A 16,187-nucleotide genomic window follows, 5' to 3' on the forward strand; every position below is an offset into this window, starting at 1 on the left:
CTTCGATAGATATGAGTCTCCAATAGACGTCTCTAAAGAAACTAACAGAAACCTCTTCAAACAAACGTCTCCAACAAATTTACAGTGTCGAATTTTCTTACATTGCTTTTCATATAAAGTTATATTTTATTATAATCAAATCTCCTTAATCAATCTTCAATAAATTACGTTATAAATGCACTCAAGAAAATCCGAAGCTTATGGAAACATCTTCGATAGATATGAGTCTCCAATAGACGTCTCTAAAGAAACTAACAGAAACCTCTTCAAACAAACGTCTCCAACAAATTTACAGTGTCGAATTTTCTTACATTGCTTTTCATATAAAGTTATATTTTATTATAATCAAATCTCCTTAATCAATCTTCAATAAATTACGTTATAAATACACTCAAGAAAATCCGAAGCTTATGGAAACATCTTCGATAGATATGAGTCTCCAATAGACGTCTCTAAAGAAACTAACAGAAACCTCTTCAAACAAACGTCTCCAACAAATTTACAGTGTCGAATTTTCTTACATTGCTTTTCATATAAAGTTATATTTTATTATAATCAAATCTCCTTAATCAATCTTCAATAAATTACGTTATAAATACACTCAAGAAAATCCGAAGCTTATGGAAACATCTTCGATAGATATGAGTCTCCAATAGACGTCTCTAAAGAAACTAACAGAAACCTCTTCAAACAAACGTCTCCAACAAATTTACAGTGTCGAATTTTCTTACATTGCTTTTCATATAAAGTTATATTTTATTATAATCAAATCTCCTTAATCAATCTTCAATAAATTACGTTATAAATACACTCAAGAAAATCCGAAGCTTATGGAAACATCTTCGATAGATATGAGTCTCCAATAGACGTCTCTAAAGAAACTAACAGAAACCTCTTCAAACAAACGTCTCCAACAAATTTACAGTGTCGAATTTTCTTACATTGCTTTTCATATAAAGTTATATTTTATTATAATCAAATCTCCTTAATCAATCTTCAATAAATTACGTTATAAATACACTCAAGAAAATCCGAAGCTTATGGAAACATCTTCGATAGATATGAGTCTCCAATAGACGTCTCTAAAGAAACTAACAGAAACCTCTTCAAACAAACGTCTCCAACAAATTTACAGTGTCGAATTTTCTTACATTGCTTTTCATATAAAGTTATATTTTATTATAATCAAATCTCCTTAATCAATCTTCAATAAATTACGTTATAAATACACTCAAGAAAATCCGAAGCTTATGGAAACATCTTCGATAGATATGAGTCTCCAATAGACGTCTCTAAAGAAACTAACAGAAACCTCTTCAAACAAACGTCTCCAACAAATTTACAGTGTCGAATTTTCTTACATTGCTTTTCATATAAAGTTATATTTTATTATAATCAAATCTCCTTAATCAATCTTCAATAAATTACGTTATAAATACACTCAAGAAAATCCGAAGCTTATGGAAACATCTTCGATAGATATGAGTCTCCAATAGACGTCTCTAAAGAAACTAACAGAAACCTCTTCAAACAAACGTCTCCAACAAATTTACAGTGTCGAATTTTCTTACATTGCTTTTCATATAAAGTTATATTTTATTATAATCAAATCTCCTTAATCAATCTTCAATAAATTACGTTATAAATACACTCAAGAAAATCCGAAGCTTATGGAAACATCTTCGATAGATATGAGTCTCCAATAGACGTCTCTAAAGAAACTAACAGAAACCTCTTCAAACAAACGTCTCCAACAAATTTACAGTGTCGAATTTTCTTACATTGCTTTTCATATAAAGTTATATTTTATTATAATCAAATCTCCTTAATCAATCTTCAATAAATTACGTTATAAATACACTCAAGAAAATCCGAAGCTTATGGAAACATCTTCGATAGATATGAGTCTCCAATAGACGTCTCTAAAGAAACTAACAGAAACCTCTTCAAACAAACGTCTCCAACAAATTTACAGTGTCGAATTTTCTTACATTGCTTTTCATATAAAGTTATATTTTATTATAATCAAATCTCCTTAATCAATCTTCAATAAATTACGTTATAAATACACTCAAGAAAATCCGAAGCTTATGGAAACATCTTCGATAGATATGAGTCTCCAATAGACGTCTCTAAAGAAACTAACAGAAACCTCTTCAAACAAACGTCTCCAACAAATTTACAGTGTCGAATTTTCTTACATTGCTTTTCATATAAAGTTATATTTTATTATAATCAAATCTCCTTAATCAATCTTCAATAAATTACGTTATAAATACACTCAAGAAAATCCGAAGCTTATGGAAACATCTTCGATAGATATGAGTCTCCAATAGACGTCTCTAAAGAAACTAACAGAAACCTCTTCAAACAAACGTCTCCAACAAATTTACAGTGTCGAATTTTCTTACATTGCTTTTCATATAAAGTTATATTTTATTATAATCAAATCTCCTTAATCAATCTTCAATAAATTACGTTATAAATACACTCAAGAAAATCCGAAGCTTATGGAAACATCTTCGATAGATATGAGTCTCCAATAGACGTCTCTAAAGAAACTAACAGAAACCTCTTCAAACAAACGTCTCCAACAAATTTACAGTGTCGAATTTTCTTACATTGCTTTTCATATAAAGTTATATTTTATTATAATCAAATCTCCTTAATCAATCTTCAATAAATTACGTTATAAATACACTCAAGAAAATCCGAAGCTTATGGAAAGCATCTTCGATAGATATGAGTCTCCAATAGACGTCTCTAAAGAAACTAACAGAAACCTCTTCAAACAAACGTCTCCAACAAATTTACAGTGTCGAATTTTCTTACATTGCTTTTCATATAAAGTTATATTTTATTATAATCAAATCTCCTTAATCAATCTTCAATAAATTACGTTATAAATACACTCAAGAAAATCCGAAGCTTATGGAAACATCTTCGATAGATATGAGTCTCCAATAGACGTCTCTAAAGAAACTAACAGAAACCTCTTCAAACAAACGTCTCCAACAAATTTACAGTGTCGAATTTTCTTACATTGCTTTTCATATAAAGTTATATTTTATTATAATCAAATCTCCTTAATCAATCTTCAATAAATTACGTTATAAATACACTCAAGAAAATCCGAAGCTTATGGAAACATCTTCGATAGATATGAGTCTCCAATAGACGTCTCTAAAGAAACTAACAGAAACCTCTTCAAACAAACGTCTCCAACAAATTTACAGTGTCGAATTTTCTTACATTGCTTTTCATATAAAGTTATATTTTATTATAATCAAATCTCCTTAATCAATCTTCAATAAATTACGTTATAAATACACTCAAGAAAATCCGAAGCTTATGGAAACATCTTCGATAGATATGAGTCTCCAATAGAAGTCTCTAAAGAAACTAACAGAAACCTCTTCAAACAAACGTCTCCAACAAATTTACAGTGTCGAATTTTCTTACATTGCTTTTCATATAAAGTTATATTTTATTATAATCAAATCTCCTTAATCAATCTTCAATAAATTACGTTATAAATACACTCAAGAAAATCCGAAGCTTATGGAAACATCTTCGATAGATATGAGTCTCCAATAGACGTCTCTAAAGAAACTAACAGAAACCTCTTCAAACAAACGTCTCCAACAAATTTACAGTGTCGAATTTTCTTACATTGCTTTTCATATAAAGTTATATTTTATTATAATCAAATCTCCTTAATCAATCTTCAATAAATTACGTTATAAATACACTCAAGAAAATCCGAAGCTTATGGAAACATCTTCGATAGATATGAGTCTCCAATAGACGTCTCTAAAGAAACTAACAGAAACCTCTTCAAACAAACGTCTCCAACAAATTTACAGTGTCGAATTTTCTTACATTGCTTTTCATATAAAGTTATATTTTATTATAATCAAATCTCCTTAATCAATCTTCAATAAATTACGTTATAAATACACTCAAGAAAATCCGAAGCTTATGGAAACATCTTCGATAGATATGAGTCTCCAATAGACGTCTCTAAAGAAACTAACAGAAACCTCTTCAAACAAACGTCTCCAACAAATTTACAGTGTCGAATTTTCTTACATTGCTTTTCATATAAAGTTATATTTTATTATAATCAAATCTCCTTAATCAATCTTCAATAAATTACGTTATAAATACACTCAAGAAAATCCGAAGCTTATGGAAACATCTTCGATAGATATGAGTCTCCAATAGACGTCTCTAAAGAAACTAACAGAAACCTCTTCAAACAAACGTCTCCAACAAATTTACAGTATCGAATTTTCTTACATTGCTTTTCATATAAAGTTATATTTTATTATAATCAAATCTCCTTAATCAATCTTCAATAAATTACGTTATAAATACACTCAAGAAAATCCGAAGCTTATGGAAGCATCTTCGATAGATATGAGTCTCCAATAGACGTCTCTAAAGAAACTAACAGAAACCTCTTCAAACAAACGTCTCCAACAAATTTACAGTGTCGAATTTTCTTACATTGCTTTTCATATAAAGTTATATTTTATTATAATCAAATCTCCTTAATCAATCTTCAATAAATTACGTTATAAATGCACTCAAGAAAATCCGAAGCTTATGGAAACATCTTCGATAGATATGAGTCTCCAATAGACGTCTCTAAAGAAACTAACAGAAACCTCTTCAAACAAACGTCTCCAACAAATTTACAGTGTCGAATTTTCTTACATTGCTTTTCATATAAAGTTATATTTTATTATAATCAAATCTCCTTAATCAATCTTCAATAAATTACGTTATAAATACACTCAAGAAAATCCGAAGCTTATGGAAACATCTTCGATAGATATGAGTCTCCAATAGACGTCTCTAAAGAAACTAACAGAAACCTCTTCAAACAAACGTCTCCAACAAATTTACAGTGTCGAATTTTCTTACATTGCTTTTCATATAAAGTTATATTTTATTATAATCAAATCTCCTTAATCAATCTTCAATAAATTACGTTATAAATACACTCAAGAAAATCCGAAGCTTATGGAAACATCTTCGATAGATATGAGTCTCCAATAGACGTCTCTAAAGAAACTAACAGAAACCTCTTCAAACAAACGTCTCCAACAAATTTACAGTGTCGAATTTTCTTACATTGCTTTTCATATAAAGTTATATTTTATTATAATCAAATCTCCTTAATCAATCTTCAATAAATTACGTTATAAATACACTCAAGAAAATCCGAAGCTTATGGAAACATCTTCGATAGATATGAGTCTCCAATAGACGCCTCTAAAGAAACTAACAGAAACCTCTTCAAACAAACGTCTCCAACAAATTTACAGTGTCGAATTTTCTTACATTGCTTTTCATATAAAGTTATATTTTATTATAATCAAATCTCCTTAATCAATCTTCAATAAATTACGTTATAAATACACTCAAGAAAATCCGAAGCTTATGGAAACATCTTCGATAGATATGAGTCTCCAATAGACGTCTCTAAAGAAACTAACAGAAACCTCTTCAAACAAACGTCTCCAACAAATTTACAGTGTCGAATTTTCTTACATTGCTTTTCATATAAAGTTATATTTTATTATAATCAAATCTCCTTAATCAATCTTCAATAAATTACGTTATAAATACACTCAAGAAAATCCGAAGCTTATGGAAACATCTTCGATAGATATGAGTCTCCAATAGACGTCTCTAAAGAAACTAACAGAAACCTCTTCAAACAAACGTCTCCAACAAATTTACAGTGTCGAATTTTCTTACATTGCTTTTCATATAAAGTTATATTTTATTATAATCAAATCTCCTTAATCAATCTTCAATAAATTACGTTATAAATACACTCAAGAAAATCCGAAGCTTATGGAAACATCTTCGATAGATATGAGTCTCCAATAGACGTCTCTAAAGAAACTAACAGAAACCTCTTCAAACAAACGTCTCCAACAAATTTACAGTGTCGAATTTTCTTACATTGCTTTTCATATAAAGTTATATTTTATTATAATCAAATCTCCTTAATCAATCTTCAATAAATTACGTTATAAATACACTCAAGAAAATCCGAAGCTTATGGAAACATCTTCGATAGATATGAGTCTCCAATAGACGTCTCTAAAGAAACTAACAGAAACCTCTTCAAACAAACGTCTCCAACAAATTTACAGTGTCGAATTTTCTTACATTGCTTTTCATATAAAGTTATATTTTATTATAATCAAATCTCCTTAATCAATCTTCAATAAATTACGTTATAAATACACTCAAGAAAATCCGAAGCTTATGGAAACATCTTCGATAGATATGAGTCTCCAATAGACGTCTCTAAAGAAACTAACAGAAACCTCTTCAAACAAACGTCTCCAACAAATTTACAGTGTCGAATTTTCTTACATTGCTTTTCATATAAAGTTATATTTTATTATAATCAAATCTCCTTAATCAATCTTCAATAAATTACGTTATAAATACACTCAAGAAAATCCGAAGCTTATGGAAACATCTTCGATAGATATGAGTCTCCAATAGACGTCTCTAAAGAAACTAACAGAAACCTCTTCAAACAAACGTCTCCAACAAATTTACAGTGTCGAATTTTCTTACATTGCTTTTCATATAAAGTTATATTTTATTATAATCAAATCTCCTTAATCAATCTTCAATAAATTACGTTATAAATACACTCAAGAAAATCCGAAGCTTATGGAAACATCTTCGATAGATATGAGTCTCCAATAGACGTCTCTAAAGAAACTAACAGAAACCTCTTCAAACAAACGTCTCCAACAAATTTACAGTGTCGAATTTTCTTACATTGCTTTTCATATAAAGTTATATTTTATTATAATCAAATCTCCTTAATCAATCTTCAATAAATTACGTTATAAATACACTCAAGAAAATCCGAAGCTTATGGAAACATCTTCGATAGATATGAGTCTCCAATAGACGTCTCTAAAGAAACTAACAGAAACCTCTTCAAACAAACGTCTCCAACAAATTTACAGTGTCGAATTTTCTTACATTGCTTTTCATATAAAGTTATATTTTATTATAATCAAATCTCCTTAATCAATCTTCAATAAATTACGTTATAAATACACTCAAGAAAATCCGAAGCTTATGGAAACATCTTCGATAGATATGAGTCTCCAATAGACGTCTCTAAAGAAACTAACAGAAACCTCTTCAAACAAACGTCTCCAACAAATTTACAGTGTCGAATTTTCTTACATTGCTTTTCATATAAAGTTATATTTTATTATAATCAAATCTCCTTAATCAATCTTCAATAAATTACGTTATAAATACACTCAAGAAAATCCGAAGCTTATGGAAGCATCTTCGATAGATATGAGTCTCCAATAGACGTCTCTAAAGAAACTAACAGAAACCTCTTCAAACAAACGTCTCCAACAAATTTACAGTGTCGAATTTTCTTACATTGCTTTTCATATAAAGTTATATTTTATTATAATCAAATCTCCTTAATCAATCTTCAATAAATTACGTTATAAATACACTCAAGAAAATCCGAAGCTTATGGAAACATCTTCGATAGATATGAGTCTCCAATAGACGTCTCTAAAGAAACTAACAGAAACCTCTTCAAACAAACGTCTCCAACAAATTTACAGTGTCGAATTTTCTTACATTGCTTTTCATATAAAGTTATATTTTATTATAATCAAATCTCCTTAATCAATCTTCAATAAATTACGTTATAAATACACTCAAGAAAATCCGAAGCTTATGGAAACATATTCGATAGATATGAGTCTCCAATAGACGTCTCTAAAGAAACTAACAGAAACCTCTTCAAACAAAAGTCTCCAACAAATTTACAGTGTCGAATTTTCTTACATTGCTTTTCATATAAAGTTATATTTTATTATAATCAAATCTCCTTAATCAATCTTCAATAAATTGCGTTATAAATACACTCAAGAAAATCCGAAGCTTATGGAAACATCTTCGATAGATATGAGTCTCCAATAGACGTCTCTAAAGAAACTAACAGAAACCTCTTCAAACAAACGTCTCCAACAAATTTACAGTGTCGAATTTTCTTACATTGCTTTTCATATAAACTTATATTTTATTATAATCAAATCTCCTTAATCAATCTTCAATAAATTACGTTATAAATACACTCAAGAAAATCCGAAGCTTATGGAAACATCTTCGATAGATATGAGTCTCCAATAGACGTCTCTAAAGAAACTAACAGAAACCTCTTCAAACAAACGTCTCCAACAAATTTTCAGTGTCGAATTTTCTTACATTGCTTTTCATATAAAGTTATATTTTATTATAATCAAATCTCCTTAATCAATCTTCAATAAATTGCGTTATAAATACACTCAAGAAAATCCGAAGCTTATGGAAACATCTTCGATAGATATGAGTCTCCAATAGACGTCTCTAAAGAAACTAACAGAAACCTCTTCAAACAAACGTCTCCAACAAATTTACAGTGTCGAATTTTCTTACATTGCTTTTCATATAAAGTTATATTTTATTATAATCAAATCTCCTTAATCAATCTTCAATAAATTACGTTATAAATACACTCAAGAAAATCCGAAGCTTATGGAAGCATCTTCGATAGATATGAGTCTCCAATAGACGTCTCTAAAGAAACTAACAGAAACCTCTTCAAACAAACGTCTCCAACAAATTTACAGTGTCGAATTTTCTTACATTGCTTTTCATATAAAGTTATATTTTATTATAATCAAATCTCCTTAATCAATCTTCAATAAATTACGTTATAAATACACTCAAGAAAATCCGAAGCTTATGGAAACATCTTCGATAGATATGAGTCTCCAATAGACGTCTCTAAAGAAACTAATAGAAACGTTTTCAAAAAACTTATACTGTCGAATTTTCTTGCATTGTTTTTTGCATAAAATTTACTTTAAATTTACTTTAAATTGATCTAATTTTTGAGAAAAATCAAAATCAGAACAATATAATAGTTCTTTACCCCCGAGCGTAATATTAAAATTTCAACAAAATAAATCACACGTACAGTAATTAAATACTTGAAGAAGTTTTAAAGATAAAAATTCACTTTTTAAGAGATTAATCAAATCTAATATAAAGGAAACAATAAATTTGATAATTATTTAAATTTTTGAAATGAATTTTATTGTAATTTAAAAATAAATTATAAGCTTTTTGAAATTAAGTAAGAAAAATCTAAGCAAAATACTTTTAAAAGACAAACATTTTTAAATATAATTTTAAATCGTGTAAAATAATATCCTAAAGTAAGCCTGAAATCCATTTATCTCAAACTATATTATATACTTATCAAAATCATTTACCTTTCCTGAAATTTATTAAAATAATTTATAAAAAAGAAATACATGCAAAATGTAGACTTTCATATAAAGAATACCAAGGATAAAATTTTACGAACCTTAACTCCTTTAACAAAATCTACATTTTATCAAGATTTGAATATACTCTAGTATTTATTTTTATTAATGGTCTTTTATACACGCTTTTTTTAAATGAAAATAAAGTAAGAAAAAATACACATATGAAAAAGAATGCAAACGAAATGTTCAAATGAAAACCTTTAAGCACTAGAGCTTTATAAATAAACGCCCTGACTTGGAAGAAATTTATTTTATACGTTTACTTTGAATAAAGAATATTTTTAACACAATTATTTAGAAAACATGCATTAAATATTCAAATTTAAAAAGTTTGCGTCATTTTATAAATTTAATGCCATTTAGATATTGTTTGATATTTTTCTGTTTTTTTTTTCGTAATCCAATAAATTATTAGATTAATAACTAAAAGCTGGAGCTTAAGTGTGCTTAGAAGAATAATTTTTAATGGTAGTGCATAATATCATTTTTAATGAATTAAGAATTATTTTAATTTAAAATTAAGACTTCTGGTCATCACTGTTTTTCTCCTTGGAAGGCTTATTTTAATAAATTTGTTTTAAAATTAATTAACAGTGAAACTAAAAGGCTTATTTAAATAAAACTTTTAATGGTATTATTTAGAGCAACTTAATGATGGAATAATAAGCAGTTATAAATATGGTTCTTTTTTTTCTATTTTGGTTGCTGTTACTTACTGTTTTCTTTTCAATCATTCTCCACCTTTCCGAGACCTTACAAAAACCTTAATCAATGATAAAAGCAAAATAAAAAAGATTTTTGAATGTTTCTTTGATGAAAAATCTATTATATCCGTAATTATAAGATTTACACTGTCAAACATTCCGCATCAAATTTCGGTATAAAGTACCGGCACTTCGAGTACAACATTCGTAAAATCCATTTTTACCGTAAAATATTATACTGTAATGTTTACAAGAATATTTATTTTATTAGAGTGATTCAGTGATTTTAGGTAATTATTACTCAAAAAATTACTGTAGGTCAAACTTCATAAAATGTTTCACTAAAAATGCATTTTATGCTAAAAAGGAATTTTACGTAATTTGATCCAGAACTTTTTGCAGTGTAGTTAGAATTAGTACTGTGCGTCGTTAAAAAATTTGATTAGTATACTTTCTTCATATCACATTTGCTACTCATGCGTATTCTTTGTTAATGTTTTATTCATACCATACTCTCATCAAAGAGCCGAAATGGCACAGCGATTAAGACATTGAGCTGTCATTGTAAAAGCACCGGGGCTCCAGCTTTCAGATCGATGGGTACCAAGCATGTTTGGGAAGTAAAGGCGATCGATGCGCAATCCTGACCAAATTGTTACCGTCATGCTATTGTAACAAAATTATAGAGTTTTTACCTCGATGACTCCCTGCTCTGAAAAAAAAATTCCTATTCAAATCATGGTATAAAGTACCGGCACTTTGGGAGCATCACATCCGCAAAATCCATTTTACCAGAAAATCTATTTTTACCAAAAAATATTATACGGTAATTTTTACAGGAATATTAATTTATTTCAGTGATTTTACGGTAATTATTGTAAAAATTACAGTATATCAGTTTTTTTATTGCATAACAAACTCCTTTAAAAATGGAATTCACGGTAAAAAGTATCGATACCTTCAATGCCGGTACCTTTTTGTAGTAATTTGATCTGAATTTTTTTACAATGTGATCCTCATTAGGCTATTGTGGTAATATTTTACTAGTACTTCTGTGTTCTAATTCAATCTACATTTTACTCATAATTTATTCATCATGTATTCATAACACATTCATGCCTTATTCATAACGTATTAATACACTTTTCAGGTCATATTCACATATTTATGCATATATTCTCATATTATCAGTCTTTAACCTATATGGGACCTACAATTCTCATTCTATTCAAAATATAAAAGTTTTTACTTTTGAAAAGAATTTCGCGTTAAAATTGTGAACACAATAAATATTTATAGTATTTATACATTTTTATACAACATGTTTACATTTTAAGACATATATTATTCATATACAATTTAAACTATAAAAGTTTCTACTTTTGAAAAATAATTTAAAGTAAAATACAGAATCCGATAAAAGAGAATGATATCTCATTTTATTCCATGGTTTGCAAAAAAAAAAAAAAGAAATGTAGAAAGCATCAAAAAGTTTGTGTTTATTCATTCATATATTACAAACAAAACTATGGTCATACATATGGAATAAATTTCGGAGAAATATCAAGTTTATCTCTCTTTTATCCAAATTCGATAATCATAAAAAAATGATAGAAAGAAGAAGAGAAATGTTGACAGTGAAGTCATCTGTTGATATCGAATCACATTTACGAATTGATGCGTCTTACATCTAGCGTATATCAATACGCAAATTTCCAACAGTCAGAAATTTTTGTTGCACAACTTTGAAACATCAGTTGCTTTTCATGATATGAAACAGAGTGCTCTGTTTTCAGACTGTCCTAGAGTGGCCAACCTTTTTAAGAAATGTGACACTATTTGAAATGAATAAAAATATGCGTGCCACTTCTAATCTTTCCAACATAATAAATAATATTTTTGTAAAAAAAAGGGTAAGAATGTTACTTGTATACTGATTTCCGGATTTTCATGAAAAATTTAACGTCGCAGATGGAAAAGTATCTGAAGAAAAATATTTTTAAGATGAAATAAAATAAGTCATTACCTAATAAGAGAACTAAAAATATCAGCACAGCAGAAGAAAACCAAAATCATCAACAAGAAGTTTTAAAAAATTAAAAATATGTTAAAAAAATTAGTTATACGTTAAATATTTGTTCAGATACCTTTTGTTATGTTGTCTTAAATAACAGTTTAAGTCCTGTTGAATAGTTTGCTATACGTTAAAAAATTTTGCATTTCTGTGGAATAAAAATTCGGTTACGAAGTAATTGTTTAGATTTATTTTTGATCCTTTTTAAAATGGCCGTAGAAACTTATGTAAGCCGTGCTATGGTGCAGTATACTGTCATACCAATTATTGGTGAAGGAGCTTGCCTTTTCCTAGCAATAGCATATATATATTAAACGATACTCAAGTTATGGCTCGAAAGGTGCGAGGGGATGTAGGACAGTATATGATGAAGCATTGGCATGAGTTTTTTTTTAATTATTTATTTTTATTTATGTATTTTTTTTATCCCACGGCAGAGAGGGAAATAAATTTAATACTTCTGCGTACTATGCTGAAATGTCCCTTACTCACACTTACGGTGTTATGCGTTGTTACGAATTTCTGCTTGACCAAAAGAGGGCGTTGTAATCACTCACAATAATTCTGTAATCACTTATGTGGCAGGCAATGGATTGAACTGGATGGCTCATTGTTTTTATTACTAAATTTGTTCGTTATTAAATATGGTTTCTTTATTTAATGCACCCATTCGCCACTGAATCATTCTGCAGCGTGCGTTATCATAATGGCTGCTGGACAGATTTTAAATTATTTCTAAAATTCAATTCATAGAGAACTTTGACAACATTGCTGATATCCCTTGAAAATAGTTAAAAGGGAAAACAAAGTTAGAAGGTGAAAAAAATTTAGCTAATTGTTTGAAACTAATTAAGGAGTTAAGATTGGAGAAGAGTTAGAAAATTCGAATACTTAAATACAGTTGTGCCGGGCATTCAGCTTGGTTACCATTAAAATATATTTAATGGCAAAATAATTTAATTTTGAAAGGTGACCAAGCCTATCGCCAAAGGCAGCTAGTATAATAAATTTTAAACAAAACTATTTATTTGTACTTTTTTCTTAACTTAGTATACCAGGTTTATTATTATGCTAGTTATAAGTAAGCATTTTTAAATTGTCTAGTGAGTTAGATTCAGTACAAAATAATAATGAATAACTTAAAACTTTTAATTATAAATGGTTATTGGATTGATCCGGTTTTTAAATTTGTACTTTTTTTTCCAAATATTATTTAATGTCATTATGAATTATAAAAGTTCTTTTTTGCATTTTTTTTTTAATTTTGTTTTCTGCATACGCGGTATCTTTCAATTTTACTTTTTATTCATATGTAAATACAACGTCTTAAGATTAAAAATATTTGACTTGAATCTTTGAAGCAAAACCAAAAACATATTTTTAAAATATCAAATTTGATGGAAACCATTTTTTAGTTGCAAAATGAATAGAAATAGCCTAGATTTCACAAATTGAAATTTTAATAATCTTCTTTTATTTAGATCGATTTTAATCAGGTTTGAAAATATAATTTTGTTACGAATTCTTATCGTTTTGCTTAATTAGTGAATATTTCGAAAGCAAAATCAATTAACTGATAATAAATGTTGCTTACGAAAGTTTGACCAAAGCAATCTAATTTCTTGTTTAGAAAATTCATTGTTCAATAATTTCCTTACTTAAATAAATAGCCTGGAGTAAATCTTTTCTTTCGTCAATTTCAACTGCTTTACCAGATAATCTAATTATAAAAGCAAATTAATTTTAACAGCAAAGCAGTAATATGTTTTTGATGAAAATAAGTCGCTAATGAAGATGAAACTATCTCAAGAGAGTCTTAAAAAAGAGTACTTAAAGATAATACGTATCGTAGGAACATCATTCTGAGGAGCTGCTGTTGTGGGGGCTTATTAATTTTATAATACCATTAGTAACTAAAATTAGAAAATTTTAAAAAAAATGAATGCCACACTTTTAACGATAAAATACGAAAATCATATAATCCCCTTTTAGATTTATTTTTATGGGCATTTGAATAAAATGAAATAAAAAAAAAAAACCATAACATAACTTTAAAAAAATTACTACTAAAAATGTAATGCTTGAATTATTATTTAAGTAATGTATTAATATTTTTTTCCTTTATTTATTTGACATTTTAACAAATTTTAAAGGGTGTCTACTAATTCTAAAACAAATAAAAAAAATTTTTTTCATATATGGAATCCATTTAAAACTGCAAATGCCTCTATACATGGTTAGAAATTTCTCGGAAAAAATGGTAAAATAACAATTTTTTTTATTGTTATTTTATCATATTCAAACAAAACAGTCAAATAACTATAAATAAGTCGGCATTCAAACTGTTAACTGTGAGATATACTGTTTAATAACTGCTTTCACCTAATACAGTTAAACAACCGGAATTTTATCGCATCAACCCATGTAAATGCAGCCACATAGTTCCTTGCAGATGAGTACACATTATAGCTTAGAGTGCTAATCTGCCAGTCTCATGACCATAAGAACGGGGGTTCGAGTCTCAGCGTTGATACCACAATATTTCCTCCATTCCCTTTAACGCATGAAAAGTTTCGAGTGTCCTGCATTCCCCAATATGTGACCCTGGACTATTAAAATGAGATACTCTCATTCATGCATAGATGACAGCACCATGAAGCTGCTGAACTATCCTTAATGTCCAGTTACGGTTTTAAAACCATGCTAGTTGTAAATGGTTAAGAAAACTGCATTTTTTTGCATTCACGGCTTTTTAACCATACCAGTTGTAAACGGTTTTTAACCCGTAAAGGTAGAAAATTCTCTTTAACGTAAACTTTACTGTTAGATGGACAGACTGCTGCCGGTTATTTTACAATAGTTTTTAAATGAAATATCTATCAGTGTTTAGCACAAAAACAAGATTATAGTATAAAACTAGTTTTCACTGTTTTCGAAATATTCTCATTTGTGAAAAAATTGCTGCAATGTTTGAGCTCATATTTATATGAAAACATGACAGGCAAAAAATATGTCGCCAAATTGGCGATTTTTTTCTTCTAAAAACGTTCAATAATATTTGTTAGTATCTATATTATATAAAACGCTAATACGTACGTATGTATCAATAAAACCGATGATATTTCTTTTCTCGCGCTGGCAACAGTTTTCATTTTTAATTGATTGGATTCGGCGCGCAAGAGCACGTAGTGAGCAACCAGATAACAATAACCAGAGTGAGCATTATCAGGTTGTTCAATTCAGATTCATGCACTAAAAACATGACAATATTTAATTTAAACTCAATTAGGAATTAATTAATTAATTGAAGTGAGAATGCTTTAAAAGGCCGCTGTTGAATTGATATTTTTCTACTGGGAGCTACTTAAACGTCTAAAAAACGCTTAAGTGTTTGTATTGAATGCATTGAATTTTTTTATATTTCGCGTTTATTTATGCATTGAATTTTCACGCTTTAAAGTGCAGAATATTAGTGAAGCAATATTTGATAATTTATTTTGCTAATATGTTTCTTATTTAGCTAATGTTTTGATTTTTTCACCATGTACAATCTAAATAGCTAATATACTTTTTTAAAAGTCAATAAGAACATTGGTAGAATTCTTCTACATAAGTACAATACTATGTCTTTGATGATAAAATACTATGTCTTTGATGAAAAAATACTATGTCTTTGATGATAATATATTATGTCTTTGTACTAGAACATTGTGTTCATTGGCGAGCGAGCGCAGCGAGCCATGGTTCACGGCGTGAACCACATAGGATTGCGTAGCAATTCTCGGGGGTTGGCGAGCATTAGCGAGCAGGGGGCGGAGCCTCCTAGTTTAAACTATTTGTTCATTCAAAACTCAGGTAATTCTTAACATGAAGATAGTACAGTACGGAGCAAACAAAATTTAGACTTTCAAAAAATGCTTTGTTTAAGTAAACCAAAAAAGAAATCAGAAATCATTGCATATTTCAATATGTCTTAACCTTACACACAACTTTATACAGACAAATCAG

The sequence above is a fragment of the Parasteatoda tepidariorum genome, chromosome 7, assembly GCF_982258835.1.
Source record: "Parasteatoda tepidariorum strain Cologne lab strain chromosome 7, Ptep-v5.0, whole genome shotgun sequence".
NCBI classification, from domain to species: Eukaryota; Metazoa; Arthropoda; class Arachnida; order Araneae; family Theridiidae; genus Parasteatoda; species Parasteatoda tepidariorum.